A 12,429-nucleotide genomic window follows, 5' to 3' on the forward strand; every position below is an offset into this window, starting at 1 on the left:
GATCTAGAGTTGGAAATGATACAAAATATGTTCAACAAATATATTTTTATTAGTGCATTTCTACCTATAAATGGAAAAATTACAATTAATATGGCCCTTATTACCAATGTCACTTCACGGTGAAGTGACAACTTATCACTCACGGTGAAGTGATTCCCATTTGATTTACACGGAAATCACTTCACCGTGAGTGACAATAGATCACTTCACTTTGTTTTCACCGTGAAGTGACACTGGTAATAAGGGTCTATACCATTTTGACCATTAGCTGCTTCTCAATACGGAAAGTTGTTTACGTTATTCAAGTTTAAAAAAGACATTTATTTTGAAGGCAACGTCCTTCTCTACACACAATGCCCATTTTGTCTTGGAAGATCATCTGTTTCTAACGGTGATTGACAAACTAATGATTTTTTTATTTCGTTATAAATACATAGGTTGCTAGGCATATGTTGCTTCAATCGAAGTTTCAATTATTGCCAATACAGAGAAAAATTAGCATTTGGCGTCAGATTATCAGCTTCAAAAGCATGCAGTGGCTATCAGTTGCGTCGAATTATTTTCCCTGGAACGGCAATACACTGCAACACTCCTCCTCAACATGTGGTCAGCCCAATTCTTGATCGTAAATTCTCCAGCTTTACCCGGTTAAGTGGCTTGGTTAGCATATCAGCCCACGTGTCTGTAGTTGGACAATACTGTTCGTCGATTTTCCTCTTCTTCGCCAAATCTTGTATCCACACGCTTGAAACGCTTGGTGTAGTCATCATGTTGGAGAAGATTGATACAACTTTGGTTGTCTTCTAAAGTCTTTACCGGCAATGTGATCCTTTCTCCAAAGCTTTACAGCAATTCAAGTAACCATTTCAGTTCTTGACAGCATACAGATAGCGAAATGTACTCTGCTTCCGTCAACGATAATGCCACGCATGTATGTTTCTTCGCACCCTAGTCCACCGTCGAAACGAAATAGATAGCCCGAAGTGGATTTCCGATCAGTTGCACCTCCTGCCCAATCAGCGTCCGAGAACGCTTCGAATATCTCGCCTCCTCCTCCAAGGCATCCCGCATAAATGCAAACCATTACTTGACATTACCAAAAATGGTTAAAAATTGTTCCCTGCTAAACTTTAACTGAAATGGTTATGGAACTTTACATGAACGTTTGTGTGATAAAGTTTTAACCTCATGTATTGTGTTTTTTGGAAGTGAACCTTACAAATAATGGGTTGTTAAGAACCATTACCATTCCAAATTTTTGTTTTCTCCATACATTTTTGGGAAAGGAATTATATTGGAACCATTTTATTTATGATTTGAGAACTTTAATGGTAATGGTTATGGTAGCCGGTAAGGCTCATAGATGGTTTTGTAACATCGATCAACTTTATGTGGAATATATCGCGAATTGGTTGCTTGTAAATTACTGATTAACAATTTGCGATATATTCTATGCAACTCTGCAACATTTTTGAACAAATTGTATACACAAATCTTCAAAACGATCTATAAAATTTAATGCGAATGTTGAGGTCAGTAAACCAATTTTTGCACGTTTTGCATAAATTTTATCTATTTTGACTCGATATTTTTATGTTACAAGATCTCGAAAGATCCCAAATAATCGCAGCCATTTTTTTTTTTTTGCTAAATGCCTCCATAAAAATGCACACTACACTCTTAGAAATAACTAATATTACACGTCATGGCATCCATCTTTGACATAAAAAATGAGACGTTAACAAACATGTCATGCAATATTAAGTGCATCGAGACTGAAAAGCTCAGTTGCTCGACGAAAAGTACGTTTGATTAAGCGACTGTTATTACAAAGAGATTTTTGTTTTACAAAATCATCGAAATGCGAGGCATTTCCCTGGAAAAGCACAAATGGTGCACTATTTCTAACCCATCAGTAAATAATGACGAAAATGGAGGAAGTAACTATCGGAGCAGGCCAAACCGCCATCCGGAGGCTCGGTGAAGAAGTTTCCTTCGAGTACACATCGAAATCTAGCCGTAAACCTGGACCAGTGGACCGAAAAGTGGACCAGAAGATCACCAAGCTTTCGTGAGTAAGAAAAGTGCCTCTGTTCGAGATTTGGCCAAAAATCTGAGAACATTGAAGAGCAACGTCCAACGTGCCAAGGCAAGAAACGGGCTGAAAACGTTCAAGAAGCAGAAGAAGCCTAAACGGAGTCAGAAACAAGCCACATTCGTCAAACCGAGGGCTCGAAAGCTGGCCTACTGTGTGGAAAATTTGCGTGTGTTATAAGGGACGATGAAACATACGTCAAATTTGACTACAAGACGCTTCTGGGAGACCAATACTACACAGTCCGTGACGATTCCGATAAGTAAATTTTTACCAAAAAATTTTTTACGACTACGGTTTGGCAAGCGATATGTGAGTGTGACGAAGGAGACGATGTACGCTGAAATTTACGTCTGCGCATTACGTGTCAAAATAGATGAATCCTCCGAATTGTCCGGAGGCCCAGTCAACCGAAACTTTTTGGACCCTTTCCAAGGGATATCTACGGAAACACTTTAAGGCAGCGAATTCAATTGAAGAATTTTAAAAAGTCTGAACAAAAGTGGCCTAAATTATCGCCAAGGAATCTGTGCTGAAGCTCGTGGGCAGCGTCAGGTCAAAAGTTTGCTCCTTGACATGCGATTAAAGGAACTTCTGATTATTTTCAGCCAATTGAAAGAGAATACTATAGAGAACATTTGAGTTCATTATCATTACGTTGTTTTATTCCAACTTTCTGAGACACTTTATATGTTTTGGCCATGCCAAAGGGTGGTCACTCTGAACACTAATTACGTGCCAACTTTTTTCTCAGTATGCCTCACGTGTGTCGGCAGTGCCGAGATTGCCATTTATCGAACTGATTTTGTTTGTTTGCGAAAAATAGGATGTTTGGCAACCCGGTTAATTTGACAGTTCAAATTTTTCGTGGAAGACAACAAGCAGTGGAATCCTAACCGAACCAGGACGATGATCCAGAAGCACCACAGCTGGACAAGCCGATACTGGACAAATACTGGGACGAGACTTGACAATCGGGTAGCGATGTTGAGCCAATTTGCTGTCAAATCCGAGCCAGTTTCTGATTAGTCGATGTGACAGTAGCAATCGTGGACTAAAAAGAACAAAGGGATCGCATCAATCTGGCTGGCAGTGATGCCGGAATCAATTTTAACGTCAATGGCGTTGTTAATTGTTCATATTTGTGAAAGGAAAGTTTAAAAATTGAGTGCACTGCGTATTTTAAGCGATGGATATTGTTGTTTGTTTATGGCTGTTTTTTTTTTATTTTTTATTTTATTTTTTTTTATTATAGTCACTTTAACACTCTTGGGTCATTCGTGACTTGTCCGGGGTGAGATTTGAACTCGTGACTTTGGCGTGAGAGGTATGGATGTTAACCACTACGCCGGGGTCGCCCCCATGGCTGTTTTTATTGTGTTGAGCAAAAATGATGTGCAAGCTGCTAAACTCTGGTAAAAACTCCGAATAAAATCAAAATTAAATTAGAAAAATATTTTACATTGCTGTCATCTTTGGTCAACTCCGTCAAACACCACGCAAAACTTTTCGAAAGGCATTCTTCAAAAACATTAAGAAGAGTGAGAAACTGAAGTGGGCTCACGATATCGATGCTGTTGATGCAATTCGGTTGTACAATTTTTTGGCAATGAAATTGACGAAAGCGTGAAGGCACGGGAAAAGCTCTTCCGGGGATCTAAATCGGCTGCCGAGATCAACGTTACTTGGCAGTGAACCGGGACAACGCGGATGCATGGTTCGAGATGGCCAAGGACAGAAGAAACGTGATGAAGAGTTTCAGTTGCTTACATCGGGGGATTTGAAGATGAACCAGCCTAAGGCTGAAAGTCTCGTTAATAAAGGAAAAAAAGGGGGATTTTAAATAGGAAGACACCGGAGAATGCAACGAAAGTGTTCCTGCTGCTAAAGAATGGAGCAGTTGTATCATAGAGGTAACTCTAAGACCAGAAGGTCCCGAAGAAATGTGCTCAACTTTTTTGCTCAGCTCTGGTACTCTCTTCGGTCCCAAGCTAATCGATGCACCCCTCGAAACACAACAGATGCAGTCAGCCAGACTGACTGAGTTTAGGTACTCCACGGTGCTACCAATCGGTTGAGTCAGTCCTAGTCCTAGTCACCACAGTGGTAGTGAACCGATTCGCCGCTGTCACTCACTACTTCGTACGAACTACAGGGAGAAGGAGAGAGTTTCTCGTCGAAGAGTGTGGGAAATAGGATATAATTTCAAATTGTAAACATTGTAGGTTGTAGAATTAGAAATCTGTCCAAAATAGCAATCGTCTTGATTGGTTGACCGGGGAACCCGTACGGAATTATTTTGTATAGTTGCAAGCAATGTATGTAGTATAATTAAATAAAATCAAGTAGTGTTTTTTAGTGTAAATACATTATGTTCTTGTGGACGATTTCGCGTTGGATTCTGCATGCGAGGAGAAAGGTCTTTGGATGACGGTAGGATAAGGATCGGAGAGATCAAATAAAGGCCGGCGCACAATAGATACGTTTTCGGGTTTTTTGACAGATAATGCATGGGCTAACTGTCAAAAAACCTGAAAACGTATCTATTGTGCGCCGGCCTTAAGGAAGGAAAAGGTCCGTTCGCCTGGTAGTGGAAATCACCATCAAGCGGTCGGGACGGTCCCCGACATAATTTGGTCCTTCGAACCGGATTTTCTACTGCCGGTGGACTACGGATCAGTCGGATTTCGACAATCTAGCCAAAACCATCGACTTTACGCCATCGAACGTGCGGAAAATCACCAGCCTCGTATTCAACAAAGGGTCTCGCCATTTCGAAGTGCCCTGAAAGTAACCCGTCGCCATGCTCAAGCCATCATCAAAGCGATCAGATCGCCATCGCCAAACAGTGAAAGGTATCATCTGCCACCAAACATCATCGATTGTCCTGGGTCGAGGAAACCGCCATCGTCATCATCAAGAAGCAACACATGAATCAGTGAGGAAAGTCCCCATCGTCCTTCGATTAGCTAGTGCAACCAGTGTCTACGAGTGGATATTGGAGCTATTCGGTCACTTTCGACGATCATCAAGGATTGTAGGACAACCAGAGCGTTGTTCTACTAACATAAAGGTATGTGAGATCAAGTATATGTCCACCGAAGCCTTCATTACATACCACTAACGCCCACATTTCGACCTTCTGTGATTTTGTGAAATCGTCGGACACTAATCGGTATCGGAAAGGTGAATCAGTTCTCGAAGAACACGGGCATCTTCCTTGGATTTTGGTGGTGATTCAAACTGTCGTTTGCACAGGTAAGTTAAACGGTATATGTTCAGCCGAAGCTCAAATATAGTATACAACATACGCTTTTCCCCTCTTTCGCTCTTCACTGGCTCGAGTTTGAATCTGCTATCTGGCTTCGGTAGCACCACTGGTTAATTGAAAAGTCTATGCCCAGCCGAAGCAGACAATTTGCACACTACATCGCCGATTCTTTTCGATTCTCGGATCTTCCAAAGTTTCGCCAAACTTCGATGGAGCAACGCAACTAGTACCTACCAATTGACTGGCTCTTGGTTCTTCGTTTCCGTACCGTGATTCCTCCAACAACAATCATGTCAACGAAGATAATCAGATTAACAGTTTCCTTGAAGGTTTTGAAGTCGTTCGGTATTATAAAGAGGGTACAACAGCTAGTCACGTCAATGTCGAACGTTTAGATTTGTTGTGGGAGCAAATTAGTGAGATTGTTTGGGAGATCGAAGCACACGAGGACTACGAAGAGCAAGAAGGTGTCGAAAAGGAGCAACTGGAGTTCTAGAATCGCTACTACGATGCGAAATCGTTCTCCATGGAGAAGGCCAAACAGTTCCAGGAAGAATCAGCGCTGAACCAGTCAACAAGGAGTGCTGACGCCGCCAGTACACATGGTGCAATGGACCGCGTACGTCCACCGCAAATCAAACTCCAGACTTTCGACAGAGATATCGATGATTGGCTGAGTTTCAGGGAACTCTACACGTCTCTGATCCATGAAAAGCCAGATCCTCCGGAAGTGGAGAAGGCGAGGCTAATGCACTAGTGGATCCGCTAAAGATCACTAGTAACAACTATCCGATTGGTTGCTCCGATGCTAAAACTATACAACAGCAAGTTACTGAAGAGGAAGCAAGTGCAAGCGCTAGTGAAACTGCCTTCACTTACCAAGGAATCGATCACGGATCTCCACAGATTGGCTAATGGATTCGATTGTGCGATTCGAAAGTTGGATCAAATCGTTGAACCAGCCGAATACAGGGACGTCTGGATTTAGCTACTAGACGTGGCTGGGAGGAACACACGTCCGCTAAGGAGCAAGACTCGCTGAAATACTTGCAAGAGTTTCTTCAACGGAGAATTCAGAACCTCGAGTCTCTACCAGAAAAGGTAGAATCCAGATACGAACCTATTCAAACCCAAACGGAAGCCGTTTTCTCCGAAGGTCAGGCACAATGCCGTACAGTGGAATAACGCTAAGTGTCCATAAGAGTGATGCAAAATTTTAAATTTTCGCTCCACAATACTTAAACGATTCCAAATCGGATCCTGACTAACCTCTCAAAATTTGAGCCCATTTAGTGAGAAACTGAGATGGCACAAACCATTTGAAGTTTGTATGGGAATTACTATGGTAAAACCAAGATTTTTGTTCATGTCTATCTAATAATTCACCATATCGGTCTGGTTCAAAAGTTTTTAACTGTTCTTGTAGGAAATTTTCCCAGCTACAACTTTGCTCAAGACCACTTTTTAATTAAATGCAAGAATCGAAAGTTATCAATGGTTCAATGCGCTGATGTCTTATGATCATGCTCAACTGCTCAGCAGGCAACATTGTTGTTACTGAGGCGTTGAATAGGACACACAAATCATGGCTACTATGTCACACTGCAAAATACAGTGTTGCCTACAGAGCAGCTGCTTGATCATGTCATAAGTTTACCAACCTCTTAAATAATTAATAACTTTTTCCTGTCTCGTTTTACATAGAAACAATCTTGAGCAAAGTTGTAGCTGAGATAATTTTCTATAAGAATGGCTATCGAACTGTTTCGCAGCTCACTATGGAAAAAGGCTAGAAGGCAATGAACAAAAAGTTGAGATTTCCCATAGTAATTTACATTTAAACTTCAAATGGCTTGTGCGAAGTCTGTTTCTAACCAAATGAGTTGTAACTGTGAGAGGCTAATCAGGACCCGATTTGAAACCATTTAAGCACTATGGAGCGAAAAAGTCAAATTTTGCATCAGTCTAGTGTCCATCGTGTACGGAGGTTCATGGACTACATACGCGTCCAGCCTTCCTGGAAATGTCGCTGTCCAGCAGAGAGGCGTTCATTCGAGCACAATCACTCTGCCGAAACTGTCTCAAACGACGACATCTAGCTCGATATTGCTCATCAAGGTTCTCGTACCAAAACTGCAAGGCTCGTCACTCGTAAAAACCATGCTGTCATCAAGTCTCGGTTCTTGTCGTACTCTAGACCGATGGATTTTCTCATCTTGCCAGAGGTCACAGCTTGTCTGCCTACTTCTTCAGTGCAGGCAAATGGATGGGACATACCGGCAGACATCGAACTGGCAGGAAAATCTACGAACCCCTCATTTCATCTGTCAAACTCAAATAGCGAATCAAAACAATCATAGTGTAGTACTAGAATTTCGACTAGAATGGGGTACGGTTATCGATTTGCTTGGTACCAATAGGCTAGTCAAGTGGTGAGCCAATTTAAAATCGTTAGTTTTCACCGGTTGTATGCTTTCAAAAAGTGGTACCAAAAGCGATTCCCGGTATGGCTGTGTTCATCGATGTTGCTACTCTCGTCGCCGCTGGCGTCTTCAGTTACCGTCACTGCCAGTACCACCGGAACGATCCCGGTGGAGCAACAGTCACCGAAAGCCACCATGCTGCAACTACAACAACATAAAAGACAACTAAAACTAGACGATTTTCATCTGTTCTAACCAGCGAATCCAAACACGTAAATCAACCAACGGCTCTTATTCTGAGTATCACTTCTTTATCACCGTGTAGTGACACCTGTAATAAGGCCAAATATGATTTGCTTTTTCCACTAAGCTTCAAGCAACATGCTTCAATCCGCTGTGATTGAATCCGCTTTTTGTGAAATCTTCTCAACTACAACAAAGGATACGCACACCCCTCAACAAATTTTAGCCCTCTGTCAGTTGCCCCAACTAGCGAATCAAATTAGTTAGTTGGACCGAGGTGGTGGCCCAACGAGCGAATTTCGACTGTATTATTTTCGAATCCATATATAACCGCAGAGGAATATGAAACCGATCTTTGACCACTTTATACGGATGTTACGGATCTTCCGGTGAACCATCCCGTCGTCCACAGCATGCTTGGCATACACAGTTTTGGTCACGAACTGCTCATTTGCTAATAACTTTGCACACAGTTGATCATATATAGTTCTTTTTGAAGCAGAAGATAGAATAGAGTTTAAGCTGATGATCGCAGTAAGCCGCGCTTGAAAGCTGATGTGTTTTTATTTTGCTGCGTCTTTTCGTAAGCGAATTAAACACATTTTGGCTTTAAATTTGTTAATTTGTGTGCTGAAATTTAGTTGCAAGTGTTCATAAAGTTATCATTTAGTGATATATCGTGTTTTGCCTGTGTTTTCCTTGAGTGGCTCTGTTGAACAACGCCGATTCAGTTCCATTGTTCGATGTCAATTTTCATTGCCTCCCGGGAGCCCGGTTCTCCGAGTTCGGATGCTACACTTTCGGCGTGTAGTGCTATTGAGAGATCGGTCCGGTTGGTGAATTAGCCCGGGAACGTGTTGATAATGTGTCCGTCGCGAGTTTTGGTGGTGATTCGGTGGCCGACGTTACCGTGAATCAGCAAGTTTTCTGCTTGCAAAAGTGCTCGGCTGCTGGTCTCTCGCCGGTGTCGGAGAATGCGAGCAATATGAAAGACGCCTCGCTGGATACGCCCGAGACTGGACGAGTGGCAGTTGGTGGCCGCGAACTGTTCCTGGGGAAAGCACTACACGCAAACCTCCTCCCAGATGACCATGACAATGCAAGAAAATTAGTGTTTGTTAAAGGAAGTATTGCAACAAAGGTGCATCACGAAATGATATGCAAAGCTTAGATAAAATCAAAATTACGGAAACCATGGATTGGAGGATCAAATTAACATGGTGAGACCAGTCCAAATACATTTTACAATTTAAAAAACATAAACGAAATATGTGTTAGGTTTGAAAAGAATATATTCGAACCTGGAAGCGTGTATGTAAGACCAATATCCATTTGATAACGGTGATGCATACATGCGGGGCTTATTGTAAGTGAAAGTAACCTCGGAATGGGCGTGGCTCTCCAGACATTCTGAAATGGGTTGCTAGATCTGCAATAGAGCTATCACTTTCTAACACCCGGACTAAAGCTGTCTACAATGACCATAAATGCGACATTGTAGAGAGAGTTCTTCCATAATAACACTGCCGGCCAGGGGGGGTTAGAGGGAATACACACACACACACACACACACACACACAGAAGATAGAATAAAGTTTAAGCTTGTTATAGATACATAAAAAAGTGGATTTTAATTCTAGTAATAAACTGTATTTTTTTTTGCGTTGTAAAAATGAAGTGAGAGATGCTCGCTGCACATTTCGGACTGTAAGTGTAAAAATTCATTGGTGTTGATTCAAATGTTAAGATTAACCTACTCTTTGCATATCTATAGTAAGCTGTGATCCTTATCTATCAATGACTTTAAAGAAAAACAAATTTCAACAACTGAATTAAAAGTTATTAACAAATGAGCAGTTGGTGTGTACAACTGTGCATGCCAAGCATGGTCCACAGGATATATATTGAATTCATTATGATAAGAGGTTTCGAAAAAAATATGGAAATCTGGATCTTCCGGTGGACCATAACGTGGTCCCCAGGGTACACACTCTGGTCACAACTCCAAATTCATTCTAAAAAGACGTCCTACAAGCTTAATTTTTTTCCGGGATGGGCATCACCGAGCATCTGAAAAATTTGCCGTGATTCAGCAAAATTTATGTTTGTTAGCTTAATATCGGCAAGTTTTTCACTGAGATCCAGAAAAATAAAAGGTTGAGCTGCTCGGTGGTGCCCAAGGATCATTTTCCGGTCACATCTCAGAAATCATTATGGTAAATCGTCCATGAGTGGTTGCGAAAAGTCGTGGAGCACTAGGATCAGTTTCGTGAATTGACCACTTTTACAGATGTTCCGAATCTTCCGTAGGGCCATTACGTGGTCCTCAGGATCCATATTCCAAATATGAAAAAAATCCGCGGAGCTCCAGGATCAGTTTCATGGATATTCCGGATCTTCCGGTGGATCATTCTGATAAGCCGTCTATTAGTGGTTTCGAAAAAAACCACGGAGCTCTAGGACCAGTTTCATGAATTGACCAGTTTCTTTTACGGATGTTCCCTGGGTCTTCCGGAAGACCAGACTTGTGACTTTCCGTATGGTAGTTTTCCTTAAAGGTAACCAAATATCTTTTAAATAACTTTTCAGAGGACACCAGGAAGTTAGCTCTTCGAATTACCCTACAATAAGAGTTTGTCCCCAATTAGCTCTGATCCCATATGAGGGGGAGGTAGCTCATCGATTCTTCCGGTTCGCCTCCTAGCATCGTGCTATAAGGTACCAGGCGATAACCAGGGTAGTTGATCGATAGCTCGATGACGTCATTTCGTTGGCGTCTGCAATGGAAAATTCTCATCGTTGACGATGGGACGTTGTCGAGTTGTTGAATAGCAACTATCGTGGTAACTCACCGATTACCTGTCGATCTGCCAAATTTGGAAAGACGTCTGCATTGAATTGTCTCATATAATAATATTCCGAGAAAAATATAATACACAAGAAATTGCGAGTAGCTGAGTGGAATGGAGATAAGTTAAGCATTGGGTACAGGACCAAGTCTCCCCTGGGTGGTGCCAAAAGATGAGCGCAATAGAATCATCAAGTTGCCATAAGGCACGGAATGAGACTATTGCATGGCTGGGTAGTCAAAGTCTTCCATTCGTTAGTCATTTCAGGTGGATTAGAACAGGTTTAGGTTTAGGGTGGGCGTTGGCCAGATTTGGATTTTTCAGATGTAATCCTGGATAGGACCCTGTCATTGAAGGTCGCGTGAAAGTGGAACTTAATGAAGGCCTAAGTACTTTTTCGTAGTTTTTAGTTTTCGGATTTGAAAGATCGTCGGTTACAGTGGCCTGCTTACTGAGCAGAAAAACGCGGTTCCAGGTCCTTACATATCAAAGAGATTTATGGAAACTCGTTGTTGTCGTTGGTTCCGGGTTTGAATGGATACACAAATTTGAGCAACGGTATTATGTGATATGAGGGGCTCGGTGGCCTTAGAGCAACCGTTTTTGCTTACTGAGCAGAACATCATGAGTCTAATCTCAGGCCCATCCACATTCAAGATTCGTCAATCGTTTTATTTGTTAATATGACTACATGGTAATAACAGCAACTCGGTGATTAAAAAGGTGCTCGTCTGCCTAGTGGCAAACGTTTTTGCTTACTGAGCAGAAGACCGTGGGTTTAGTCCCAAGCTCCTTCGCGTTATATGATCGTTAGGACATCAATTCAGCTTATCGTTTACCAAAACGAACTCTGCTGCAAACCCAACCCTCTTATCCAACATCCCAGTGATTCCTCGTGGAAGTGCAGAGGTGTTCTCGGCTTCCGTCAAAGCGAGTGTCATGTCAACACAATCCTTCCCATTCCTTTCTTGACCTGTGTTCGGGCGCGGCCGGCGCTGGTATTGCCTAATTTAAGATCACCAGTTTTTACACATTGAGCATGACTGCTAGTCCCAAGCATCGTCTATTGGTTCACTGTGTAATTACAGCTGACTGGCAGTAACAGAGTAGCAACCGTGGGCGGTCAATCAAGCTCAAGCTCAATTAGCTCTGATCCCAAATGGTACGTGTATTCGTTAATGCCGATTCCTATAGTGCCGTCTCCAATTTTCCAAGGGAGTTTTGAGAAGAACTCTAAGAGAGTTTTGACTAGAACTCCTAAACAATTGTGAGAGTTAAGAGTAGAAATTATGTAGGTAGCTCTGGGAATCAAATTTGGAGGTTACAATTCCAATGGAGTTCTTCGAGGTAATTACGAGGATAATTCCAAGGTCATCTAAAATAAAGTTGTTGGCAAAGTTTAAGGAGATTCCCAAGTGAATTTTTGGAAAAATTTAAAGAACACCAAAATTATTATAAGCAAAATTTAAAGACAATCATGAGGTTAATGGCAAGGGATTTCTAAGAAGAAATCAAACAACTTAAAAAAAATAGTGGAAAAAAGCTTCA

Source organism: Ochlerotatus camptorhynchus, unplaced genomic scaffold, assembly GCF_037179485.1.
Source record: "Ochlerotatus camptorhynchus isolate MF236.1 unplaced genomic scaffold, CSIRO-AGI_Acam_v1.1 ptg000248l, whole genome shotgun sequence".
In the NCBI taxonomy this organism is placed as follows: domain Eukaryota; kingdom Metazoa; phylum Arthropoda; class Insecta; order Diptera; family Culicidae; genus Ochlerotatus; species Ochlerotatus camptorhynchus.